The 9,945-nt window shown below is 52.6% G+C and overlaps 1 protein-coding gene across 1 annotated transcript in view; it reads left to right on the top strand.

Moving 5' to 3' along the window:
• The first annotated feature begins 6,962 nt into the window (after positions 1-6,962).
• Positions 6,963-9,945, top strand: part of C7H2orf76 (chromosome 7 C2orf76 homolog) — a 51,999-nt gene continuing 49,016 nt past the window's right edge. The window contains exon 1 of the mRNA XM_075318734.1: positions 6,963-7,028. The gene's annotated coding sequence lies outside the window, so the exon portion shown is untranslated. The remainder of the gene's footprint in view (positions 7,029-9,945) is intronic.

Below are 9,945 nucleotides of genomic sequence, written 5' to 3'. Positions count from 1 at the left end.
GATGGTGTGGAGCCGCTCCTGTGAGGTCCTTACTCCGGTCACCTCAGTGATGGATGGTGTGGAGCCGCTCTATGAGGTCCTCGCTGTAACGCTTGCCTGGATCCACAGACTCAGATGAGCTGTAAAGGGAAGGCTAGAGGGAAGCCACTCACCAAGCAGGACCTCCAGAACCCTGAAACACTTTAACCCCTATACAGGGATTTGGAATTACACAGGGAATTGGAGATCACTACCTGTGGAAGGCTGCAGTCCGATGAGAGTAGTAGTCAGGCAGGGTCAAACCAGGAATTGCAGAACAGGGACAGAATTGGCAGGCAATGACGTAGTCAGCAAACGTAGCAGAGGTCAAATCCGTATCAGGCAGCGAGGTACAAAAACAGCAGGCAGGAGGGTAGTCAGAAAACACGCAGAAGTCAACACACAGGAATCACCAACAGAATAGGACGTAACAGGAGCCAGGAGAATCAGAACTATCTCTGGCAGTGGTCATGTGACAGGAGGGGGAATAAGAAGGGAGTGGTGTCTTCCCATTGGCTGTAGCTGAACGCTGCCAACTTCAGCTGGAAGACACATGCCACCTACAGTCAGCCAGCGGTACTGCAGATCCCAAGGTAACCCAGCCCAGTGGATGATCGGAGCCTGCGCCCACCGGTGCCGCTGGCATCGACTCCTCTCCCATCACCAGCACCATCCACGGCAGGAACACGGCATCGCCTGGCGAATGGAGCAGAAGTCGCTGGAGCAGACTCCGGCGGTGACGTAACACTCGCTCCAGTCACCTCAGTGAAGGATGGTGTGGAGCCGCTCTGTGAGGTCCTTGCTCTGGTCACCTCAGTGATGGACGGTGTGGAGCAGCTCCTGTGAGGTCCTTGCTCCAGTCACCTCAGTGATGGACGGTGTGGAGCAGCTCCTGTGAGGTCCTCGCTCCAGTCACCTCAGTGATGGATGGTGTGGAGCCGCTCTGTAAGGTCCTTGCTCCGTCACCTCAGTGAAGGACTTTATGGAGCCACTCATGTGATGTACTCGCTCTGGTCACCTCAGTGATGGACGTTGTGGATGTAACAGGGTGAAAATGTACATAAGATAAACTTGAATGTTTGTTAATGTATTGTATATATTTATGCTATAACTTAAATGGTCACTAGGTGTCACTAGAGGGCATGCACACTGCTAGACAGTAAGGGGTTACATTAGGTTTTCCTGGTAACGTAGACAGAGAGATGGTTGAAAAGTTCAGTCAAGATCTGAAGGACTGCGCAAGAGAAAGAAGGCTGTTTCCCCGTGTTTGGATTTATAGGATTGCCTGTTTGTTTGTTTTTTCCTTTTGTGGACTGCTTACTCATTTTTTTTCCTTGGAGCTCCTGCTGCTCCTAACGAGGGGAATTTATCTTGAGTGAATTTTTCAATTTTTCTCCAGAAACTGTTTGGATAAAATCATCTAAGAGTGAACCAGAAGCAGTCTGAGGGAGACGGACGCCATCTTGGGTGAAAGACTTCAGAGAGTAACAATTGACTTGAGACTGATCGGTGTATAATAGTCAGTCAGGGACAGATAGATAGAATAATCTTCCTTCTTTATCCTTCGACAGATTATTCACTGAGAAGGAGCTGTGTTTGCTTGTTTATCCTGAGGCGTTTGCTCTGAACCGGAAGTTATTAGAGGATAAGCTGTATTGTGCTGATATTAACAGACTATTCTGCCTTTGCTTCATCACACTGGGGTGTTGTGAATGTTAGTTATGTTTTGGCTGCTGCGAGGCTCCCTCTGGTGGCCAGGAATGGTTTGGACTTGGACCAGGTGGGTTGTGCAGTGGATGTTTCCTTTGCTCTCTGCTTATTTAAATCCTGGTCTGATTGCAGGCTGTTGCCGGATGTCAGTTGTTCTTTGTATCTCTAGCCTGCTTAATCCTGCTTTACACCACATCTTCCCCAGATAAGTGCTTGCTCTTTATTGTCTAGTTCTTTTGTTTATCTGGGTTTGTCATTTGCTGTGGTTGGTTTCAGTTTATTTGCTTGCAGGGATTTTCCCCCTCAGTGGATTGTTGAGGAACTCCCTGCAGTTCTGTGTGGAGTATAGCTCCTTTGGGTCCATGTGTTTGTGGCTTGTTGACTTTGTTATGATTCTTGTTTTCTGTTCATTGGTATGACAAGGGCACCTGGTATAGGACAGCGTTCAGATCGTGCGATCTGAGGGCCTTTTTGTACTATCAGGAAGTTGGTATTTTGCAGGGTTTTTCTCTGGCCACCATCAGTCCCTTTCCTGTCCTTTCCTATTTTAGTCAGTGGGGGCCTCACCTTTTGCTAATCCTATCTACCTGTGTATTGTGTTTTTCCTATATCACCGCAGTCTTTGAATGTGGGGGGCTAGCTATTCTTGTCTATTTTCTGAGGCAGAGAGTTATTCATCTTTCCTCCCTATAGGATAGTTAGTTCTCCGGCTGGGTTCGCGGTGCACAGGATGTTAGTTAACCCCTTGGCTACTTCTAGTTGTGATGGTTAGTAAGGGGATGGCGGCCAGATTAGTTGCCAATGCTCTTGTCACCTTTTGCCAATGATTTGTGGTGGTCTTCCATGGTTCCGGATCATAACACTGGGGGCAGTGAGGTACAGAATATTGAATAGAGGTACACGTACATACATTTACTTGTTGCTGACTGTATATGGGAAGGTGGCCGGGTACCCTGATGGAATTGTACACATAAGAGGAGGTGGTTGTAAGATTATATCCTTGGAGGGATCATGTGCCAGTATCTGTAGTAGTGCCCCCGGGTAAGCCCCATTAATTGATAAGGGAGGGAGCTGTATAGTGGGGGAAAATATAGTCCAGTTCATCCCTACAGACTGACACTTGAAGTCATCCAAGTTGCATAAACGGTTATTGTTTATTCCGGGCTGTTGTGGCCCATAAATTGTAAGAGAACTGTTTTTTTTGTAAAAAAATATTTTTTGAGACTTAAAGAAAATTGTTATTCACCATCTTTGTGTCCCTGCGTTTTCCACAGTGCCATTGAATCTTAATAGTCATAACGACCAGCATTCAGTCGTTACATGGAGCCGCTCCTGTGAGGTCCTCGCTCTGGTCACCTCAGTGATGGACGATGTGGAGCTGGTCCTGTGAGGTCCTTGCTGCGGTCACCTCAGTGATGGACGATGTGGAGCTGGTCCTGTGAGGTCCTCGCTCTAGTCACCTCAGTGATGGATGGTGTGAAGCCGCTCTGTGAGATCCTCGCTCCGGTCACCTCAGTGATGGACGATGTGGAGCTGCTCTGTGAGGTCCTTGCTCTGGTCACCTCAGTGATGGACGGTGTGGAGCCGCTCTGTGAGGTCCTCGCTCCGGTCACCTCAGTGATGGACGATGTGGAGCACCTCTTTGAGGAGCTCGCTCTGGTCACCTCAGTGATGGACGGTGTGGAGCCCCTCTGTGAGGTCCTCGCTCCGGTCACCTCAGTGATGGACGGTGTGGAGCCGCTCTCTGAGGTCCTCGCTCCAGTCATCTCAGTGATGGACGGTGTGGAGCCGCTCTGTGAGGTCCTCGCTTCAGTCACCTCAGTGATGGACGATGTGGAGCCCCTCTGTGAGGTCCTCGCTCTGGTCATCTCAGTGATGGATGGTGTGGAGCTGCTCCTGTGAGGTCCTTGCTCCAGTCACCTTAGTGATGGACGGTGTGGAGCCGCTCTCTGAGGTCCTCGCTCCGGTCATGGAGCCGCTCTGTGAGGTCCTCGCTCCGGTCACCTCAGTGATGGATGGTGTGGAGCCGCTCTGTGAGGTCCTTGCTCCGGTCACCTCAGTGATGGATGGTGTGGAGCCGCTCTGTGAGGTCCTCGCTCTGGCCACCTCAGTGATGGATGGTGTTGAGCCCCTCTGTGAGGTCCTCGCTCAGGTCGCCTCAGTGATGGACGGTGTGGAGCCGCTCTCTGAGGTCCTCGCTCTGGTCACCTCAGTGATGGACGATGTGGAGCCGCTCTGTGAGGTACTTGCTCTGGTCACCTCAGTGATGGACGGTGTGGAGCCGCTCTGTGAGGTCCTCGCTCTGGTCACCTCAGTGATGGATGGTGTGGAGCCGCTCTGTGAGGTCCTTGCTCTGGTCACCTCAGTGATGGACGGTGTGGAGCCGCTCTGTGAGGTCCTCGCTCTGGTCACCTCAGTGATGGATGGTGTGGAGCCTCTCTGTGAGGTCCTCGCTCTGGTCACCTCAGTGATGGACGGTGTGGAGCCGCTCTGTGAGGTCCTCGCTCTGCTCACCTCAGTGATGGACGGTGTGGAGCCGCTCTGTCAGGTCCTTGCTCCGGTCACCTCAGTGATGGATGGTGTGGAGCCGCTCTGTGAGGTCCTTGCTCTGGTCACCTCAGTGATGGATGGTGTGGAGCCTCTATGTGAGGTCCTTGCTCTGGTCACCTCAGTGATGGATGGTGTGGAGCCGCTCTGTCAGGTCCTTGCTCCGGTCACCTCAGTGATGGACGGTGTGGAGCCGCTCTGTGAGGTCCTCGCTCTGGTCACCTCAGTGATGGACGGTGTGGAGCCGCTCTGTGAGGTCCTCGCTCTGGTCACCTCAGTGATGGACGGTGTGGAGCCGCTCTGTCAGGTCCTTGCTCCGGTCACCTCAGTGATGGACGGTGTGGAGCCGCTCTGTCAGGTCCTTGCTCTGGTCACCTCAGTGATGGATGGTGTGGAGCAGCTCTGTGAGGTCCTTGCTCCGGTCACCTCAGTGATGGACGGTGTGGAGCCTCTATGTGAGGTCCTCGCTCTGGTCACCTCAGTGATGGATGGTGTGGAGCCGCTCTGTCAGGTCCTTGCTCCGGTCACCTCAGTGATGGATGGTGTGGAGCCTCTCTGAGGTCCTGGCTCTGGTCACCTCAGTGATGGATGGTGTGGAGCCGCTCTGTGAGGTCCTTGCTCTGGTCACCTCAGTGATGGATGGTGTGGAGCCGCTCTGTGAGGTCCTTGCTCTGGTCACCTCAGTGATGGACGGTGTGGAGCCGCTCTGTGAGGTCCTTGCTCCGGTCACCTCAGTGATGGACGGTGTGGAGCCTCTATGTGAGGTCCTCGCTCTGGTCACCTCAGTGATGGATGGTGTGGAGCCGCTCTGTCAGGTCCTTGCTCCGGTCACCTCAGTGATGGATGGTGTGGAGCCTCTCTGAGGTCCTGGCTCTGGTCACCTCAGTGATGGATGGTGTGGAGCCTCTCTGTGAGGTCCTCGCTCTGGTCACCTCAGTGATGGATGGTGTGGAGCCTCTATGTGAGGTCCTCGCTCTGGTCACCTCAGTGATGGATGGTGTGGAGCCTCTATGTGAGGTCCTCGCTCTGGTCACCTCAGTGATGGACGGTGTGGAGCTGCTCTGTGAGGTCCTTGCTCCGGTCACCTCAGTGATGGACGGTGTGGAGCCGCTCTGAGGTCCTTGCTCTGGTCACCTCAGTGATGGATGGTGTGGAGCCTCTATGTGAGGTCCTCGCTCTGGTCACCTCAGTGATGGATGGTGTTGAGCCCCTCTGTGAGGTCCTTGCTCCGGTCACCTCAGTGATGGATGGTGTGGAGCCTCTCTGAGGTCCTGGCTCTGGTCACCTCAGTGATGGATGGTGTGGAGCCTCTCTGTGAGGTCCTCGCTCTGGTCACCTCAGTGATGGATGGTGTTGAGCCGCTCTGTGAGGTCCTCGCTCTGGTCACCTCAGTGATGGATGGTGTGGAGCCTCTCTGTCAGGTCCTTGCTCCGGTCACCTCAGTGATGGATGGTGTGGAGCCTCTATGTGAGGTCCTCGCTCTGGTCACCTCAGTGATGGATGGTGTGGAGCCTCTATGTGAGGTCCTCGCTCTGGTCACCTCAGTGATGGATGGTGTGGAGCCGCTCTGTGAGGTCCTCGCTCTGGTCACCTCAGTGATGGATGGTGTGGAGCCTCTCTGTGAGGTCCTTGCTCCGGTCACCTCAGTGATGGATGGTGTGGAGCAGCTCTGTGAGGTCCTTGCTCTGGTCACCTCAGTGATGGACGGTGTGGAGCAGCTCTGTGAGGTCCTCGCTCCGGTCACCTCAGTGATGGACGGTGTGGAGCCGCTCTGTGAGGTCCTCGCTTCACCCGCTCCTATCACATTGGCACTGATACATTCACAGTGAATCTTGTGGTCGGAAGCCGCAAAGTGTCCTCTGCTCCTCTCTAGTGGCCGCCTTTTCTCTGAGGACAAGTTCCGTGTCCATGCGCATGCGCAGTTGTGCCTCGTTGTCTTAGCGACTGTATAAATATGGCTGCCGAACAATCACGAAGGGTGACGTCATCGCGTAATTTTCCGTCCTCTCATCCCTCTGCGGCGTCCTGCTGTAGTCATAGCGACCAACTCACACGGAAGTATAGAGGGGCCGGCGGAGCGGACAGAGGGGCCGGCGGAGCGGACAGAGGGGGCCGGGGGTGCGGACAGAGGGGGCCGGGGGGAGCGGTCAGAGGGGGGCCGGGGGAGCGGTCAGAGGGGGGGCCGGGGGTGCGGACAGAGGGGGGCCGGGGGTGCGGACAGAGGGGGGCCGGGGGTGCGGACAGAGGGGGGCCGGGGGAGCGGTCAGAGGGGGGCCGGGGGAGCGGACAGAGGGGGGCCGGGGGTGCGGACAGAGGGGGCCGGGGGTGCGGACAGAGGGGGCCGGGGGTGCGGACAGAGGGGGCCGGGGGTGCGGACAGAGGGGGGCCGGGGGAGCGGACAGAGGGGGCCGGGGGTGCGGACAGAGGGGGCCGGGGGTGCGGACAGAGGGGGCCGGGGGTGCGGACAGAGGGGGCCGGGGGAGCGGACAGAGGGGGGCCGGGGGTGCGGACAGAGGGGGCCGGCGGAGCGGACAGAGGGGGCCGGGGGTGCGGACAGAGGGGGCCGGGGGTGCGGACAGAGGGGGCCGGGGGTGCGGACAGAGGGGGGGCCGGGGGTGCGGACAGAGGGGGGCCGGGGGTGCGGACAGAGGGGGGCCGGGGGTGCGGACAGAGGGGGCCGGGGGAGCGGACAGAGGGGGCCGGGGGAGCGGACAGAGGGGGCCGGCGGAGCGGATACAAATGTAGATTGTCACGTGAGTATTAGACGTAATGTTTCCCCTAATGAGATACACATCAACATTACTGCACAGCATGAATATCACTGACTCCAGAGCTGCACTCACTATTCTGCTTGTGCAGCCACTGTGTATATACATTACATTACTGATCCTGAGTTACCTCCTGTATTATCCTCCAGAGCTGCACTCACGATTCTGCTGGTGCAGTCACTGTGTACATACATTACATTACTGATCCTGAGTTACCTCCTGTATTATACTCCAGAGCTGCACTCACGATTCTGCTGGTGCAGTCACTGTATACATACATTACTGATCCTGAGTTACCTCCTGTACTATAATCCAGAGCTGCACTCACTATTCTGCTGGTGCAGTCACTGTGTATATACATTACTGATCCTGAGTTACCTCCTGTACTATAATCCAGAGCTGCACTCACTATTCTGCTGGTGCAGTCACTGTGTACATACATTACGTTACTGATCCTGAGTTACCTCCTGTATTATACTCCAGAGCTGCACTCACTATTCTGCTGGTGCAGCCACTGTGTATATACATTACATTACTGATCCTGAGTTACCTCCTGTATTATACTCCAGAGCTGCACTCACTATTCTGCTGGAGCAGTCACTGTGTATATACATTACATTACTGATCCTGAGTTACCTCCTGTATTATACTCCAGAGCTGCGCTCACTATTCTGCTGGTGCAGCCACTGTGTACATACATTACATTACTGATCCTGAGTTACCTCCTGTATTATACTCCAGAGCTGCACTCACTATTCTGCTGGAGCAGTCACTGTGTATATACATTACATTACTGATCCTGAGTTACCTCCTGTATTATACTCCAGAGCTGCGCTCACTATTCTGCTGGTGCAGTCACTGTGTACATACATTACTGATCCTGAGTTACCTCCTGTATTATCCTCCAGAGCTGCACTCACTATTCTGCTGGTGCAGTCACTGTGTATATACATTACTGATCCTGAGTTACCTCCTGTATTATACTCCAGAGCTGCGCTCACTATTCTGCTGGTGCAGCCACTGTGCACATACATTACATTACTGATCCTGAGTTACCTCCTGTATTATACTCCAGAGCTGCGCTCACTATTCTGCTGGTGCAGTCACTGTGTACATACATTACTGATCCTGAGTTACCTCCTGTATTATACTCCAGAGCTGCACTCACTATTCTGCTGGTGCAGTCACTGTGTATATACATTACTGATCCTGAGTTACCTCCTGTATTATACTCCAGAGCTGCACTCCCTATTCTGCTGGTGCAGTCACTGTGTATATACATTACTGATCCTGAGTTACCTCCTGTATTATACTCCAGAGCTGCGCTCACTATTCTGCTGGTGCAGCCACTGTGCACATACATTACATTACTGATCCTGAGTTACCTCCTGTATTATACTCCAGAGCTGCACTCACTATTCTGCTGGAGCAGTCACTGTGTATATACATTACATTACTGATCCTGAGTTACCTCCTGTATTATACTCCAGAGCTGCACTCACTATTCTGCTGGAGCAGTCACTGTGTATATACATTACATTACTGATCCTGAGTTACCTCCTGTATTATACTCCAGAGCTGCGCTCACTATTCTGCTGGTGCAGCCACTGTGCACATACATTACATTACTGATCCTGAGTTACCTCCTGTATTATACTCCAGAGCTGCACTCACGATTCTGCTGGTGCAGTCACTGTGTACATACATTACATTACTGATCCTGAGTTACCTCCTGTATTATACTCCAGAGCTGCACTCACGATTCTGCTGGTGCAGTCACTGTGTATATACATTACTGATCCTGAGTTACCTCCTGTACTATAATCCAGAGCTGCACTCACTATTCTGCTGGTGCAGTCACTGTGTACATACATTACGTTACTGATCCTGAGTTACCTCCTGTATTATACTCCAGAGCTGCACTCACTATTCTGCTGGTGCAGCCACTGTGTATATACATTACATTACTGATCCTGAGTTACCTCCTGTATTATACTCCAGAGCTGCACTCACTATTCTGCTGGAGCAGTCACTGTGTATATACATTACATTACTGATCCTGAGTTACCTCCTGTATTATACTCCAGAGCTGCGCTCACTATTCTGCTGGTGCAGCCACTGTGTACATACATTACATTACTGATCCTGAGTTACCTCCTGTATTATACTCCAGAGCTGCACTCACTATTCTGCTGGAGCAGTCACTGTGTATATACATTACATTACTGATCCTGAGTTACCTCCTGTATTATACTCCAGAGCTGCGCTCACTATTCTGCTGGTGCAGTCACTATGTACATACATTACTGATCCTGAGTTACCTCCTGTATTATCCTCCAGAGCTGCACTCACTATTCTGCTGGTGCAGTCACTGTGTATATACATTACTGATCCTGAGTTACCTCCTGTATTATACTCCAGAGCTGCGCTCACTATTCTGCTGGTGCAGCCACTGTGCACATACATTACATTACTGATCCTGAGTTACCTCCTGTATTATACTCCAGAGCTGCGCTCACTATTCTGCTGGTGCAGTCACTGTGTACATACATTACTGATCCTGAGTTACCTCCTGTATTATACTCCAGAGCTGCACTCACTATTCTGCTGGTGCAGTCACTGTGTATATACATTACTGATCCTGAGTTACCTCCTGTATTATACTCCAGAGCTGCACTCCCTATTCTGCTGGTGCAGTCACTGTGTATATACATTACTGATCCTGAGTTACCTCCTGTATTATACTCCAGAGCTGCGCTCACTATTCTGCTGGTGCAGCCACTGTGCACATACATTACATTACTGATCCTGAGTTACCTCCTGTATTATACTCCAGAGCTGCACTCACTATTCTGCTGGAGCAGTCACTGTGTATATACATTACATTACTGATCCTGAGTTA

The sequence above is a fragment of the Anomaloglossus baeobatrachus genome, chromosome 7, assembly GCF_048569485.1.
Source record: "Anomaloglossus baeobatrachus isolate aAnoBae1 chromosome 7, aAnoBae1.hap1, whole genome shotgun sequence".
NCBI lineage: Eukaryota > Metazoa > Chordata > Amphibia > Anura > Aromobatidae > Anomaloglossus > Anomaloglossus baeobatrachus.
Note: the sequence above shows the minus strand (reverse complement) of the source record. Positions and strands in the feature narration are given on the sequence as shown.